The sequence below is a fragment of the Canis lupus genome, chromosome 25 (assembly GCF_048164855.1).
Source record: "Canis lupus baileyi chromosome 25, mCanLup2.hap1, whole genome shotgun sequence".
NCBI classification, from domain to species: Eukaryota; Metazoa; Chordata; class Mammalia; order Carnivora; family Canidae; genus Canis; species Canis lupus.
In genome coordinates, this window is record NC_132862.1 from 2,884,278 (window position 1) to 2,899,646 (window position 15,369).

Below are 15,369 nucleotides of genomic sequence, written 5' to 3' on the forward strand. Positions count from 1 at the left end.
GGAGGGCGGCTTGGGCCCCCTCCCCACATCCGGAGCTCCTGCAGAGGCTGGGTGCTGAGCACCACCTGGGGCCCCCCAGAGACCTGACAGTATTAGGGAGTGAAGGGAGGGAGCTTCCCAGGTGTGTGGGACCTGAGCCTGGACCTCTGAGGTCAGCCCAGACACGCGTGCCCCTTCCCTCCTCCCGCGGGGCCCTCACCGTGGGCCAGTCAGGATTGCACAGGCTGCCCAGGCAGCTCCTGGCTCCTTCTCCAGAAGCTCTTCTTGCCACGATAAAACCAAACCCCCTGTGAGAGGGAGGCCAGATGGCAGCCTGACACCAGGCAGGGGAATCTGGCCCTCTCTTCCCCTCCCTGCCATCCCGGGTTCACCACCCAGCCCAGGGTGCAAGCTCTCTGCCCCCCTGCTCCCCCACCACACATACCCCTCCCCACGCCTAGGCGATTCCCAAGCCTGAATCCTGGCTTTGGTGTCCCAGGCCCTGGAGACCCCTAGCGCCACCTCCACCACAAAACCCTGGGCCATTTCCCACAAATCCCAACTCTCGGGGTCCCTGTTCTCTCCATCAAGCCAAACAGCCCGGCCCGCCCCTCCACCCCTTCTTCATTTACTGAGGAGCCCGGCACATCCCACACCTGTGGGGTTAGAGCTCCTTCTTCTCTTCCCCGACCGCCCCCTCCTCCTACAAAGCCCACTCCCCTGCCTGCCCCGGCGGGGTGAGGGGTGCGTGAAGAAGGCACAGTCCACGCAGGTCTGGGAGTCTCTGAGCCCTTCCGGTTGGGCTGGGGAGCCCCAGTGACAACCAAAAAGGAATTCTGCATCCAAAGAGAAGATCTGGCGCTGGGAGGAGCATGCCTCTTTCCTCATCTTGGCTCTCACTTTTGGGGCTTGCATGGGGATCCTGGCAGCTCCGGCCGCCCCCTCCACCACCCACCCTCCCCCCCAGCCCCGCTCCCTCCCTGCCCCTCGCCCCATCCCTCTGCTGACCCCAGTCTTCAATTCCTTCATCTCACTTTCCGGGACATGTCCCCCAAGGCCTCGGCCCCAGCAAGGCCTCAAGGTCCTCCACGCCTGTGCGGGAATCTCAGGCTGGAGAGAACTCAGACATACACTCATCCCTGAAGTCCCAAAAGGGTGCTGATTGCTGCTTTTTCTCTGCCTATTTATTGGTTTCCAAGGGAGCAAATCCTCAGTGGGGATACGAGATATATAAAGTATATATATATTATTTTTCATAACTTATGTGGCTTTTAACTTATTGCTTCCCTTCCTGTTTCTGCATATCAGTGCTGTACTTACTATGTGGGCAGACAACACGTATCCCAGCCACCCCACCTGGCTGGCTGACTATCCTGAGGGCAATGCCCCCGCCTCCTGCCAAGGGATGAATAAAGTGCTGAGATTTGTCCATGGACAGAGCTGTAGTGTCTGTTTTTATCTCTCCACTCGGGACCAGCCGGGTACAGGTCAAACAGGGGGGATTCTCCAGTAATGGGGAAAGGGTTCCAGGGACTTTTTTTTTTTGGGCGGGGGGGGGGAGCTCCAAGGACTTAATGATACCTTCAGACCAGGGCAACCTGGACACAGAGAGCCTTCCCGCCCCATCATCCAATCAGGAGGCTTTCCCATGCTGACCTAGGTCGCCAGCACCTCCTGGCACACCCGGGCACCACGTGGCCGCCTCGGCCAGCACGGATGCGGGGGCTCCCCCGAGCGACGGCAGGTTCCTTCTCAAGCACTTCTCCCCACCCGTGGGGCTTGGCACAGCCCGGGGTAGATTCTGATGGGTACAGGCCTAATCCTGCCAAACCAAATTCTAGATCAACAACCAAGAATTGAGGACTTTCTCCGAGCCCAGCCCTGCTCTAGGACCCCAACTGCTGCCCACCCCTCCACCTCAAGGAGCTCACAGGCGTCGGGTTGAGGGATAGGCCGTCTACCTAAGACAGCCATCCCCTACTTCCTGACCACGCGAGAGGTTCCGGGGAGGGGAAGGGAAACCAGAGAATCAGAACAGGCTCCTGGGGGTGGGGGGGAAGTGGGGCTTCGAGCACCAAGGAGCCAACTAGACTGGCAGACAAGCAGGTGTCTCAGGGGCAGGAAGCCTGAGCCAAGAAGGGCCTTTGAAGCCCCGGTGTCCTGGCTCGCCCACTCACGGTGACCTCAGACAAACGGAGCCTCAGTTTACTCATTTGCAAAACGGAGCATAGACCAGCCCTACCTACCTGATAGATAGGGTGTCGGAGGATCTGATGAGGTAGCTGTGTTCACTTCCGTCAGCAACACCACACCTTTCGTTTCAAGGTTTCAAGCGCTGGGAGGGTAACACATGTAAAGGATCGCTAGTGGGGTCGTCATCTAATGAGAGGTTGTGGATTCAAGATGACCCACTGGTTTGGATCCCCCCACCCCCCATCCCCCACCGCCCACCCCAGGCTGGCTCCCTCCGGGCACAGGGCAGCCAGGCCCCCCCCACCCCACCCCCCACCCCACCCACCCCCGGCCTGGAAGTTCCCAGACTTCCGCTCAGAGTGGATCCATTCTTCTGAGGCCCCTGCTCTCTGAACTCAGGAGAAACTGATGGAAAACTCCGTCCCCCTCCAGAAGAGGCCTGGAACTGAGAGCAATCCTCTACTTATCTTTTTCTGTTAATTTCTGACTTGTAAAAAAAAAAAAAAAATTGACTTGTGATTTTCTTGAATGGTAATTTGGATCTCTGAACCTAAATATGAATTTCAGAGCCAAAAAACTATGTGACATATTTATTATTTCCTTCCTCCCACTTTCTTTGAATTTATTAACTTCTTAAGCCATCTCTGCGCCCAACATGGGGATTGGCAATCACAGCCCCGAGGGGATCAAATAAATGAGCCAGCCAGGCACCCCTGAATTTATTATTTTTATTTATTGTTTTTATCATTTTCCAACTTCTTGGGTTAAATGCTTTAATTTTCCATCTTTCTTCTTTTTCAATATAAGATTCTCAGAAGACCATGAATGCCCTTTTAAGAACTGTTTTGACTGCTTCCTATTGTTTTCATGTACAGCAGTTTTATTAGAATTTCTTTAAAGCAATTTTATTCTTTTTTTTTCTTTAAGGATTTTGTTTAGGGACGCCCGGGTGGCTCAGCCGCCTTCAGCTCAGGGCGTGATCCTGGGGTCCTGGAATTGAGTCCCACATCGGGCTCCCTGCATGGAGCCTGCTTCTCCCTCTGCCTCTCTCTGCCCCTCATGATTAAATAAATAAAATATTTTTTAAAAAATAAATAAATAAAAAGTAAAAGAAAGAAAGAAAGGAAAGAAAGAAGAAAGAAAGAAAGAAAGAAAGAAAGAAAGAAAGAAAGAAAGAAAGAAAGAAAGAAAGAAAGAAAGAAAGAAAGAAAGAAAGAAAGAAAGAAAGAAAGAAAGAAAGAAAGAAAGAAAGAAAATGACTTTCCTACCCAAAGAAGGAAACTCTCCTGCCCCTTTCCCACTAGCTGCTCCTGAGCACTCCGGAGACTCGGTCGGCTTCCCCCTCCGCGCAGGCTCCCTCCTTCCTCCTCCTTCCCTCTCCTGCCCTCCAGAGCAAGTCCCCGAACACCTGGCCAAGGATGTCACCCCTGCTCCGAGTACAACAAAACTAAGCCCCTGCCTGGGTTTGGCTCTCGCTTCTCCTTGGTCTCTGGTCCTCCCACCTACCTGTGAGACAGAGAGGACAGGTGTCATTAGCTGAGGCCCTGTGGGGCCAGTCACTGTAACCCTGGTCACCCAGCAGGTGAAAGGAAGCATTTTGGTTCCGTGGAACCCTTTGTTCCCCGCGGATCGCCCGCTATAGGGCGGTCAGTGCAAATGACCAAACCCCAGAGTTGAAGAAATGGAGACTCTGAAGGCCTCACCCTCAGACCAAAAGGGTGGTGGGGTTGAGCACTTGCCCAGCAGCCGGTGCCCAGCCGAAGCCCCGGGCTCAGCGTGGATGGTCAGAGCTCAGAGGCCGTGGGCCAGAGCTAGCAAGTCAGCACCCCGGCGGCTCCAGAGAAAACTCCCTGTAAGAGGGGAGCCCAGGACAGGCCCCGGGGACTAGGGGTTGACTGCAAGACCTCCTCGACTAGAAGGAAGGTGGTCCCTAGATTTGGGAAGCTCCAGAGGCTGATGGGGGTGGGTGGGGACATGCACCCACACAGAAACAGAAACAGACCCAGAGATACCTGGGCAGAGCTCAAGACCTCCACACCGGGGTCTGCAGAGCAGTGGGGGGGCCTTAGTCAAAGGGGACTTGGAGGAAGGAAGGAAGCAGCTGGAAAGGAGGGGGTGTTAGGGCTGGCAAGGAACAGGGAGTGGAAATGGCCTGGGGCAGGGAAGTGGAACAGACTTGCTCAGCCTCCAGACCGGGGCAGAGAGCAAACCACAGGCGACCAGACGGGAACAGAGGAAGCCCGCACTGAGTGAGGAAAACTATGGAAGCACAGGTCAGAATGTGGGGTAACCCCTGAAACTCTGCCCCCCACCCCAAAGAGAAGCCGACCCTGAGCTGCACCATTCAAGGATGCATCCCCGCATCTAGCAGAGGTGCCGGGCACACAGTCGGTGCTCACTAGACGCTGGACAAGTGAGTGAAGGGGTGATTGGCAGGTGATTGGCAGGTGATTGCAGCTGCATCAGGATGAAAGATGCGCCGCCCACCTGGGAGGGCTTTTTGAGCACCTACTGTGTGCTGCACCCTGCGCCCAGCCCAGCAGGGAGGGAGGAGGGGAGAGAGGGTTAAAAGGAGTCCTTGCCCTCAAGGGGCTTCTGGCTTCTGGCCAGGATCCAGCTCCTGGTCCCCTGTTGTGCCCAAGTCCCCTCTGTTGCGGTTGGCCACGTGCTCTCTGCGGGACCTGGGGCGAGTCACGTCCCCTCTCTGGAGTTGTTTCTCCATCCGTAAAATAAGGCATTAACTGGCTGCCCCTGCAGGTCCCTCTGATGTCGACACCTTGACACCTGCCCATCCCCTCCCTAGTCACCTGATTGATTCTCTGGGCAGCTCAGCCTCGTACAGGGGCAGCAGTCAGGCTAACCGACACATGGCCTATAGAGCAACCCTGCTTCTCTAGCTGTTGGCCCGGACAGCGGTGGGGGATAGGGCACCGCCCCTGGGTCTGGCCTGACGTTTAAAGAGATGATGCACCATAAAAGAATTGAGCTCAGTGCCTGGCACATGCTAATGCTTCAATATAGCAGTAACAGCCAACATGCTGATTATGAAAAGCTTCCCCCTCGTGCCCCTGCCTGGCCCGGGGGGTGGCGGGGAGCAGCTGGGTGAGGGCGCACACCGCGTGCCCAGCATCACCTGCACCTTCGCACCTTCGCCCCCCAGGAGAGGCCGGGGCTCACAGCTCTGTTTGAGGGCGGCTGAGGGTTAGAGAGGGCAGGGAAGGGGCCCATTCCTCCGGTTCCCTGCGGGAGGGGACAGCCCACAAGCCATCGGGCAAGGTCAGCCCCCCCACCCAAGGCCAGAGGACACCGCGGCGACCACTGCCCTCTGCCGGCCGCGGCGAGGCCAGCACTTCACCAGAGCGAGCTTAGGGAGGTGGAGGCCTGGAGGAAGCGAGGAAGCGAGGCGGGGCTGCGCTCCCCAGCCCCCCACACACCTAGCTCCAATCCCAGGCTTCAGCGCTCAGAGGCTCCCGGGGCTGAGCCCCTGCAGCCGGGACCTCAGGCCAAGCCATCCCTGCTCCAGGAAGGGCTGCCACCGCCTGCCAGCCCCAGGGAGCCCGTGCCCACCAGACAGGTCACTCCCTGGGCTTTGGCTCCTCTCACTTGTCACACCCCATCCATCAGCTCAGATGTCACCTCCTCGGAGAGACCCGCCCCCCAGAAACAGCCCCCTGCCACCCCCACCCTACTTTCTATTTCTTGCTTTATCATTACCCCAACTCGAGTTCTTCGGAGCACTGAACACCATCTGCCTTTCTTGATTTTTCCTTCTCTGGTCTATCATCTGGTATCCGGTCAGGTCACACAGGGAACTGGATGCACACAGCTGATAGTGTGGGGACTGAAACTTCTAGAACAAAGTGCAGGGGTGGAGGGTGCTGAGGAATTCTAGAAAGCGAACCCAGGAGGCTATACCAGCTGTAGGTCCTTCCCCACACCCAGGAGCTCAGGTGAGGGCCCCAAGGAGCTGGGTCTTGGACACAGGTGCAGGGGGATTGGACAGAGCAAAATGTTTTCCTTCTACTGGAACATTTGGGAAGTAAAGCCTGGGTGCCTGTTGTGACAAGATGGCCACGGCCCCCCAGGCTTCCAGAAGCTGTGCACATGTCCCCGGTGGAGGATGTGTGACACCTGCAGATCCCCTGCTGGAAGGACTCTGTTCAGAAACAACCAACATCCCCCCAAAATAAACAACTGGGACCACATCCAACTAAAAAGATTCTGTACCACACGGGAAACCATCAACAAAACGAAAAGGCAGCCCACGGAACGGGAGGAAATGTTTGCAAATCATGGATCTGATTAGGAGCTAATCAAAATATATAAAGAATTCCTACAACTCCACAGCAAAAAAAAAAAAAAAAAGCAAACAGCCCAATTTTTTTAAATGGGCAGAAGTGGCCAGCAGGTACATGAAAAGGTGCCCACCATCACTCATCATCAGGGAAATTCAAATCAAAACCACAATGAGATACCACCTCACACCTGTCACAGTGGCAGGTATCAAAAATGCAGGAAATAGCAAGTGTTAGCAAGGATATGAGCAAAGGGAATCCTCGAGAACTGTGGGTGGGACTACAAATTGGAAAGTATCGAGGTTCCTCTAAAAATCAGGAATAGGGGATCCCTGGGTGGCGCAGCGGTTTGGCGCCTGCCTTTGGCCCAGGGCGCAATCCTGGAGACCCGGGATCGAATCCCACGTCGGGCTCCCGGTGCATGGAGCCTGCTTCTCCCTCTGCCTGTGTCTCTGCCTCTCTCTCTCTCTCTCTATGTGACTATCATAAATAAATAAAATTAAAAAAAAAATAAAAATAAAAAAAATAAATAAATAAAAATCAGGAATAGAACTTCCATATGATCCAGGAATTTCAGCTCTGGGAATACACCCAAAGGAAACGAAATCAGTACCTCCAAGAGATATCTGCTCCCTCGTCTTCACTGTAGCATTATTCACAATAGCCAAGATATGGACATAGCCTAAGTGTCCATCTACGGATGGATGCATAAAGAAATGGTGGTACACTGTACATATCCAACGGAACACTTACTGTTCGGTCATAAAAAGAAGGAAATCCTAAAAAAAAAAAAAGAAGAAGAAGGAAATCCTGCCATTTGTGAACATGGATGGACCTTGAGAGCATTATGCTCAGTGAAATGTCACAAAGAAAAACAAATGCTGCATGATCTCGCTTATTTTTTTTTAAGATTTTATTTACTTATTCATGAGAGACATAGAAAGAGGCAAAGACACAGGTAGAGGGAGAAGCGGGCTCCTCGTGGGGAGCCCGATGCGGGACTCGATCCCAGGACCCCAGGATCAAGCTCTGAGCCAAAGGCAGACGCTCAACCACTGAGCCACCCGGATACCCTGATCTCACTTATATATGGAACCCAAACAACAGATTCACAGAAGAAAAGGACGGACGGGTGAGTGTCAGAGATGGGGCGGTGGGAGGAGGGAATGGGTAAAAAAAAAAAAAAGAGAGAGAGAGAGAGAGGAAAAAAGAAAAGAAAGCAAAAGGAAGAAAGGAAGGAAAGGGGGAGGGAAGGAAAGAAAGAAAGAGAGAGAGGGAGGGAAGCAGGGTCAGAGGGAAGGCGGAAAGATCATCCATCACCCTCTTTTGATTGCTAGATTTTTTTTTTTTTTTTTTTTTTTTTTACATTTTCAATGTTTTTCAAAGGGAGAAACCTGCCTCTCAGCCCTGTGCCAACTAAGGCAGGGAGTAGTGGAGCTTACCACAGCCACTCAACTCCTGTCCCAAAAAGAGCGAGAAAGAACCAGAATACTCCTGCCTCCTCCTCCCCACCCCGCAGTCCTCCAGCCCCTAAGGGTTTGTGCCAGCTGTGGTCCAGCCGCGCTGCGAAGCCAGCACCTCCCTCCACGGAATGCGTGCTCCCACGGCCAGGGAATGCACGCCACCTCGCCACCTCGAGCCAGCATTCGACACTCACTTGACAAAAACTTACCGATGCCTACAACGTGCCGGGCGTGTTTCAGGCTCTGAAGATACAGCACAAACAAATCTGCCCGAACTCTGCTCACACGGGGTTTACGTTCTCACAGGGGAGGGTGGATAAGAAAGAAATGTATTGTAAAAGAGACAGGTGGCCAGATGGCAATAATAAGTTCTAGAGGGAAAAAAATAAAATAAAAATAAATTCTGGAGGGAAACATAAAGGCGGCAGGTGCACGGGGAGTGCTGGGAGTGGGGGGTGCTTAATCGGGAGGGCAGGGAAGCCTCACTGCGAAGAGGACACTTCATCAAAACCCAGAAGGAGGTGAAGAAACAAGCCACAGGGATGCCCAGGGAGAGCATTCCGGCAGAGGGATCGGCAAGGGCAAAGGCCCTGAGGCAGGACCCTGCCTAGCGTGCCTGGGGACCGGCAAGGGGGCCAGAGCAGGGGCACTGCAGGGAGAGGGGGGAGCCAGAGGACACAGGCCGGACGCGCAGGGCCAACTGCGCCAGGCCCTTTGGACACGTGAGGACAGGGTCTGGAGTGGACAGTGGCCGGATGTGGCTCTCTGCTAAGAGGTTGGGGGCCGGAGCAGAACAAGCCCTAGGACACGTCCCGGCCAACAGAATGGTAGCCCCCCAGGCAGGGCCCAGCCTACAGGACGTGCTCATCACAGTCCCAAAGGGCCTGGCGCTTAGCAGATACTCATTAAATACTGTTGACGGAAGCTGAGGACACCCGTGAGAGCTCGGCCAGCTGGCAGGACGTCGGTCGAGGCCCGGGCCGGGCACCTAGCTCGCATCGCCCCCTTCCAGCGGAGCACCTGCCTGGTCCGCCCCCCGCCCCCTGGCAGGGCTGAAGCTGCCCAGGCCTGTCTGACTCCAGGGCCCCTGCTCTCTACACAGTCCGCAAGGCCCAGCTCCCTCCAGGTGGTTCCCACCCCGCCCGGCTCCCCCGGGCCTCTAACACTGGCCCAGAATGCTCCAGAGGGGGAGGAGGCTGACCCCGGGCCTGTCCCTCCAAGGCTCTGTGGATCGGGGTGTCTACCTGCCCCCGGGAGTCTGCAGCCCACCCACCTGCAGCGACGACCGCACCTGCGGCCTGGCCCGCTCCTCCCTCCATCCGCGGGCCTTGAGCGCCGCCTGCCGACCGCTGCTCCGCTCGCAGCAGCGGGGGGCGAGGGGGGGGGCGCTGGACCAGAACCGGCCTCAGCTGGACCAGAACCCAGCCTCAGCGCTTCTCCCTCACACCCCGAACCACAGGGCGTCCCTCCTCCGGCGCTCGGAGGTCGAGGGGGATTACCTGGCACAGGTAAGGGGACAGCACACAGCCAAGTCCCCAGGTCCTGGGACTCACCTGCAGTCTCCCTGGAGCATTTCCCTAGGCGGCGGGGAGCTGAGCCTTGAGGGACGTGGGTAAGGAAGGCAAGATCGGGGCTCCCTGGGCCAGTGCCCTGCTTAGGGACGGAAGGAAACCCAGGCCACCGGGAGCCTGGGTGGCTCTGCTTTCAGCTCAGGCCCTGAACCCAGGGTCCCTGCTCCCCGTCCCCCGCACCACAGGAGCCTGCCTCTCCCTCTGCCTCCCCCTTTCTCTGTCTCTCATGAATAAATAAATAAAATCATTTTAGGAAGAAAAAAGAAAAGAAGAAAAGAAAAGAAAGAAAGGAAAGGAAAGGAGAAAAGAAAAAAGAAAAGAAAGAAAAGAAAAGAAAAGAAAAGAAGAAAAGAAAAAAAAGAGAAAAGAAAAGAAAAGAAAGAAAAGAAAAGAAAAGAAAAGAAAAGAAAAGAAAAGAAAACCCAGGCCAGCCCCAGCCCCAGCCTTAATCCCTCTCACACTCATTCCTCTTATTCCACCTCGTCCCTACCCATCCTATCTCTCCCCAAAATCCCCCTCCTTCAAATCCTCAGAATTAAAAAAAAAAAAAAAAAAGCAAATAAACAAACAAAAAACAAATCCTCAGAAGCCCGGGTGCCCCCCCAAGGCCCTCATACATGCTGCTGGGGCACTGCCACCTGTGCCGAGGCAGGAGCCCAGGAAGGGGACAGCAGGCGGGTGAGCTGAACAGTGAGGGCAGCCTTTGCGGAGGACCAGGTGCACACAGGCACGTGGCTATGAGCAGACGTGCACACACACACTCACCATGCACACGTGTGCACACAGGTATGCAGGTGCACTCTGCACACATATGTGCTTGTGTCACATGCTCATACGTGGCGTTGTGTGCACACCTGCATGCATGGGCACGGGTGTCTACACCTAAGTGGGCGTCCTGAAGCACAGACCGGCACAGGTCCCCTATCAAAGCACACACCACATGCACGCACCCCCCCTCCAGCTGATGCTCCTGTGCACACATGTCTGCACAAGTCTAGGGGTAAAGCGATACTCTGGAGTCAGAGAGACCTCAGGATGAACCGCCGCTTGGCTTTACCACTCAGTTGCTGTGACCTTGGATGTGGGTGACTTTTCAGAGCCTCAGTCTCTCTGTCTATAAATGCAGGTAACGGGGGTGTAAGGACCCTCATGGATGGGTGGGTGTCAGCCCGCAGAACCCCGGCCTCGAGCCTGCGTGTGGCTGTGACTGTAAAGTAGCCAGGCTGCCACCTGCGGTTTGAGGCTGTGGCTCCCCTGAGCCCAGAGCCCCCCACCACCCGGCACAGGCATGCACGTGTGCACCACACAGGGGCTGTCTGTGTGTCCCTGCTGTTTGCACGGGCTGCTTAGCTACCAGGCGGATGGAAGAGCACGCGGGCCCCCGGGAGCCCGGCCCTCCCACCCCAGCCTGTCGGGCAGGGCCTGGCCAGGATGCCGGCATTCCTGCTGCCTTTCCTCTTACTCTTGGCCACAGACGCAGGCACGAAATGACGGACTCGGGGACCCACTCATCCTCCAAGGCACCACCAGCTTTGTCCTGCCCCCAGCAAGTTAGGGGCCTTCCCTGAGACTGGAAGACTCCAGGGTCCTCCTGGCGGTTCCCCAAGCCTGCCTGACAGCCTCCTCCCCAACTCCGTGGCCCCACAGGCCCCAGGCTGCTGAGACCATGCCTCGGGGAGGGCGAGAGGTGGGAGGCCCACCACCCCGGTGCCCTGCCCCACACACACGCTGCCCGCATTGCCTCCTAAATAAAGGACCCTAGGACCCAAGTCCCTCCAGAAAACTGCCAGACCAGGCCACCTCGGGGCCCGGGCCCAGAAAGAGAGCTGCTCCTTGTCCTGGGTGCGGTGCAGAGAACAACCTGGGTTGACAGGCTAATTCTGAAGAACTTCCCAAGGGATCGGGGACAGCCGCGTGGCAGGCCACCCCTTAAAATCACGCCATTCAGTCACCAGGCCGCCAACCTACCAGGCCCCACAGGAATGATCTCAGAACCTTGCCCCTGCCCATTGTCACCCCCAGGTGGGCCTGGGGCCCCTGGCAGGAACTGCTGCCATGTGCAGCTGACAATGAGAGCCATTTTATTTGGTCCTCTGGAAAGTACCCTGGCCCAAAGGTAGGCTGTGCAACCCATTCAGGCCCTTGCCCTTCTGGGTTCCTCTCCCCAAAATAGTTCCAGGGCACCCCAGGTGTGGGGATGCAGAGTACCACAATCCTCCCAGGGGTGGAATCCTAGCACAGTGAATGTAGCCTCCTGCCTCGTTTTACAGATGGAAAAACTGAGGCCCAGGGAGAGGAGAGGCCTTGCTAGAACCACACGGTGGAGGTGAGCTTCAGGCCCGGAGCTGGGCCTCCTGACCTCTCCCTCCCCTGCCCCTACCTCTTGGGAGACAGCCAGGGCTCCCATGAATCCCTCTGAGCTTTGCTCTGTGTGCTGGGCCTGTCCAGCGGGCGGGGTAGAAAGGGAAAGAAGGGACACACACACCAAAATCGGTGGGTACTCTGCCGGGAGGAGGAGCAGACCAAGGAGACTTCTTCCCAGGGCCTGGCCTTAGAGCTGACAGGACCAGCACTGCCCAGACAGGGTCCCTCCTGGAACTTCCAGGGCCTAGAAGACGGCCAGAGTGAGCCAGTCACTAGTGTGACACAGACACACCTGGGTTTGGGAAGGGGGACAGTCTGAGCTCCACGCCGTCTCCACCACGACGGCTTGGCAGTTTTCAAACAACCCCAAAAAGCGTGGAGATGAGAAAATGAGGAAAGAGCCTCCATCTACCAGCCCGTCAGATGGAAATAGGGCTTATGCTCTCCTGCCCCCCACTCACCCCATGCTGCCAGAGGGGAGGCCCTCCCTGCAACGGCGGGATGTGCCTCGCCACCCCTCGGACTCAGCCCGGCAGGCCAAGGGCAGGGTCAGCAGGAGCCAAGGGGCTGAGCCACCCTCCAGCTCCCTCCCCGGGGCTCCGCCAGCCCTGCTTCTCCTGGGAGACACGGGACACGGGAGACCAGCCCGAGCCTGTAACCAGAACAGGCCAGAGTTGGCATTTCTCTTTTCCGTGCCCTGAGCCCCCACGCCCGCCACCCACTCCCACTGTGAGGGCCACAGCCAGGCCTGGGACAGGATGGGGGGACCCCGAGGCCCTATTCCAGGAGCCGGGGGAGGTGGGCAGGGATCAGCCAGCATCCTTCGGCGGGTCGTGGGCCACCATCCATGAGCGCCCGAGCGCCACTGCCCACGACTGTCCTGCAAGATGGGCTCACCGGCCTCTCGCAGCGGATAAAGCCAATGAGGCCAATGAGGCCAATGAGGCCGGGCTCCCGCACAGCTCCGCTGCCCCAGGGCGCAGGGGGGCGCAGGGGGGCACAGGTCGGTGCAGGGGGCGCAGAGGAGCGCAGGTGGACGGAGGGGGGCGCAGAGGGGCGCAGGTGGGTGCAGGGGGCGCAGGGGGCGCAGGGAGGTGCAGGGGGGCGCAGGGAGCGCAGGGGGGCGGCACCCGAAAGGAGCCATGGACCTGGGGTGAGGCCGGTGTGAGGGCCGGGCCTCGGGGTCCCTCGGGGCCTGTGCGCCCTGCATCCGCGCCAGCGCCAGGGCCCGCCCCGGGGCGCCCAGCAGGGGTGGGGGGGGTGGGGGCTCCCGCAGCGCCGACACCTGGTGTCCCTCCGCCCGCGGCCGGCGTGCCCGGGCAGGGAGGCGGCTCGGGGCGGCCGGGACGGGCCGGGCCGGGACGCGGGCGGCGCCGCCACATCTGAGCATCCGAGCCCCGCCGCATTCCGGGGCGCCCCGCCGGGGCAGGGCGGGCTGGGGCAGGGGCGGGAGGAGCTTCCCCAGGCCTGTCGGGCACCGCCTCCTGCCGGCCGCCGTGGGCCACTGCAGGGCCCTGGGAGAGGCCTGGACGGGCGCCCTGGGGCGGCGGGGCGCCCCCGCCGCGCCCCTCGCTCCGCAGACACGCCCCGGGGTGCCCGGCGGTGGAGCGCACTGCAGGGTGCGGCCCCCTGCACTTGCCAAGGCTCCGAGCCAGCCCCCCGACACCCAGCGCCCCGACACCCAGCGCCCCAAGGCCGCAGTAGGCACGCGGCCTGCGCACAGCCGGCTGCAGAAGGCCTCCAGCTCCCGGACGCCCCCGTGCAGGAAGGGGCCCAGCCTGAGCCTCCTCTCCCCGGCTTGAGCTGCTCGGACATTTTCCGAAGGCGCGGGTCATGCTACCCTCCACAGCCCCTACTCCTGCCACAAGCCAGCCACCGCGGCGTCCCCAGGGCCTTGCCCGGCCACTCCAAGACCCCTCCTATCAACAGCAAAATGCTTATATGTCAGCACTGTTCTTCCTGCTTTATAAATACTTATGCATTTAGCAATTCTGCTCAGAACAAAGCCCACATGGCCCCTGCCCACGCCACACACACACTACTCGTGCCAGTCAGTACATCCACATTCCTGGGCCTGGGCTTCCACGGATTTCCTGCCTGGGCACCCCCCACCAGGGGCCACTGTGCTTCAGAACACTGGGCACCACCTGTCCTTCCCCCAGCCAGCGCCCCCTTCCCCGCCGATGTGCCCAGGACTCGGGCAGCACCGTGGTCGACAGGTGCTGGGGAAGGAACACGGACTCTGGCCCCAGCTACCGCGGGTGCTGTGTGACCTGGGGCAACGCGTGACTCTCCCGAAGCCCCAAGTTCCTGAGCTGGTTGGAAGAGGCCATTTCTAAAGCCACGTCCGAGCTGCCCATCTGGGATTCTGCGTGGGCTTGTTTGCTTCCCAATGTGGTCTTTCTCCTGGGGTCATGGTGCTTTGTATACAGTAAATGCTCACTAAATGCATGAACTAACAGTTGTTCACAGCCTGTAACCCTGTTCTCAGCATCCTCGCTCTGAGCCCGGGAACTGGGAGGAACTCTACCCTCTGCCTCCCATGCCCTGGCCCTCCTGGCTTCTAGAACCTCCTGGTGGATCCAGGTCCAGGCCCAGAGAAGTCATGTCAGGGAGGGAGTGCTGATGGTGAACAGGCCAGGCAGTCTCCCCTCCCTCTAACCCCCTGAAGGGCCTGGCTCCAGCCTCCAGCCGAGGGGGAAAACTAGCCCAAGTTCTCACATGCCCAGATGCCCACACTAGGAACCAAAGGTCCCTGTGGGCAGCACCTACAGGCTGTACCCTGGGATTTCCCACTTGGCAAGTCTGGAAGAGTCCATTGACCATGGTTTTCAGCGTGGACCTTAACAAGCCTGTTACAAACGCTTATCGAGTGGCACCGGGAACTCCCGAAAGTCCTGGGGACACAGGCTAGTTCAGGACACAGAGAAGATTCTGGAAACCAGCTCAGTGCAGAGTCAAGTGCTGGGGCGTAGCACTTCCTGGAGAGGGGAGTGTGTGCAAGGTATGGAAGGCCAGGCCGGGGCCAGCAGGCTGGGGGAGAGGCTTGGAGACCCTGCAGGTGGAAGGGAGAATGAGGGCGCTTGCAATCCCGACCTCCAAGTTACTGCAGCCTGAGCACCGGTCAGTCTGCAACCTCCCGTGGACGTGGCAAGAAGAGAGGGGGTTCAACACGCGGCAGAAAAGACTAGAGTCAGGCCACAGACAGAACTTCCTGCTAGAACCTCTGAATTCCAAACTGGCAGCAGACTGTGGGGTTCCCTGTTCCCCAGGGCCTTGGAGAACAGGGGCCACCCTGGGGGCTTCGGCCGGGGTCCTCTGTACGCCATGGCAGGGGGCCCAGGGCAGGATTCCAAGGGCTGCATCATGCAAGGGAGGCTGGGAACAGAGAGGACACCTCAGCCATCCTCGCGTCTTTGGCCTGGTTTTCTTGACACAGAAGTTGCTTCGTCAGCTCCCTGGGAAACCTCAGCGCGTATCTGTGCTGGGAGGCTCCTGCGCCGG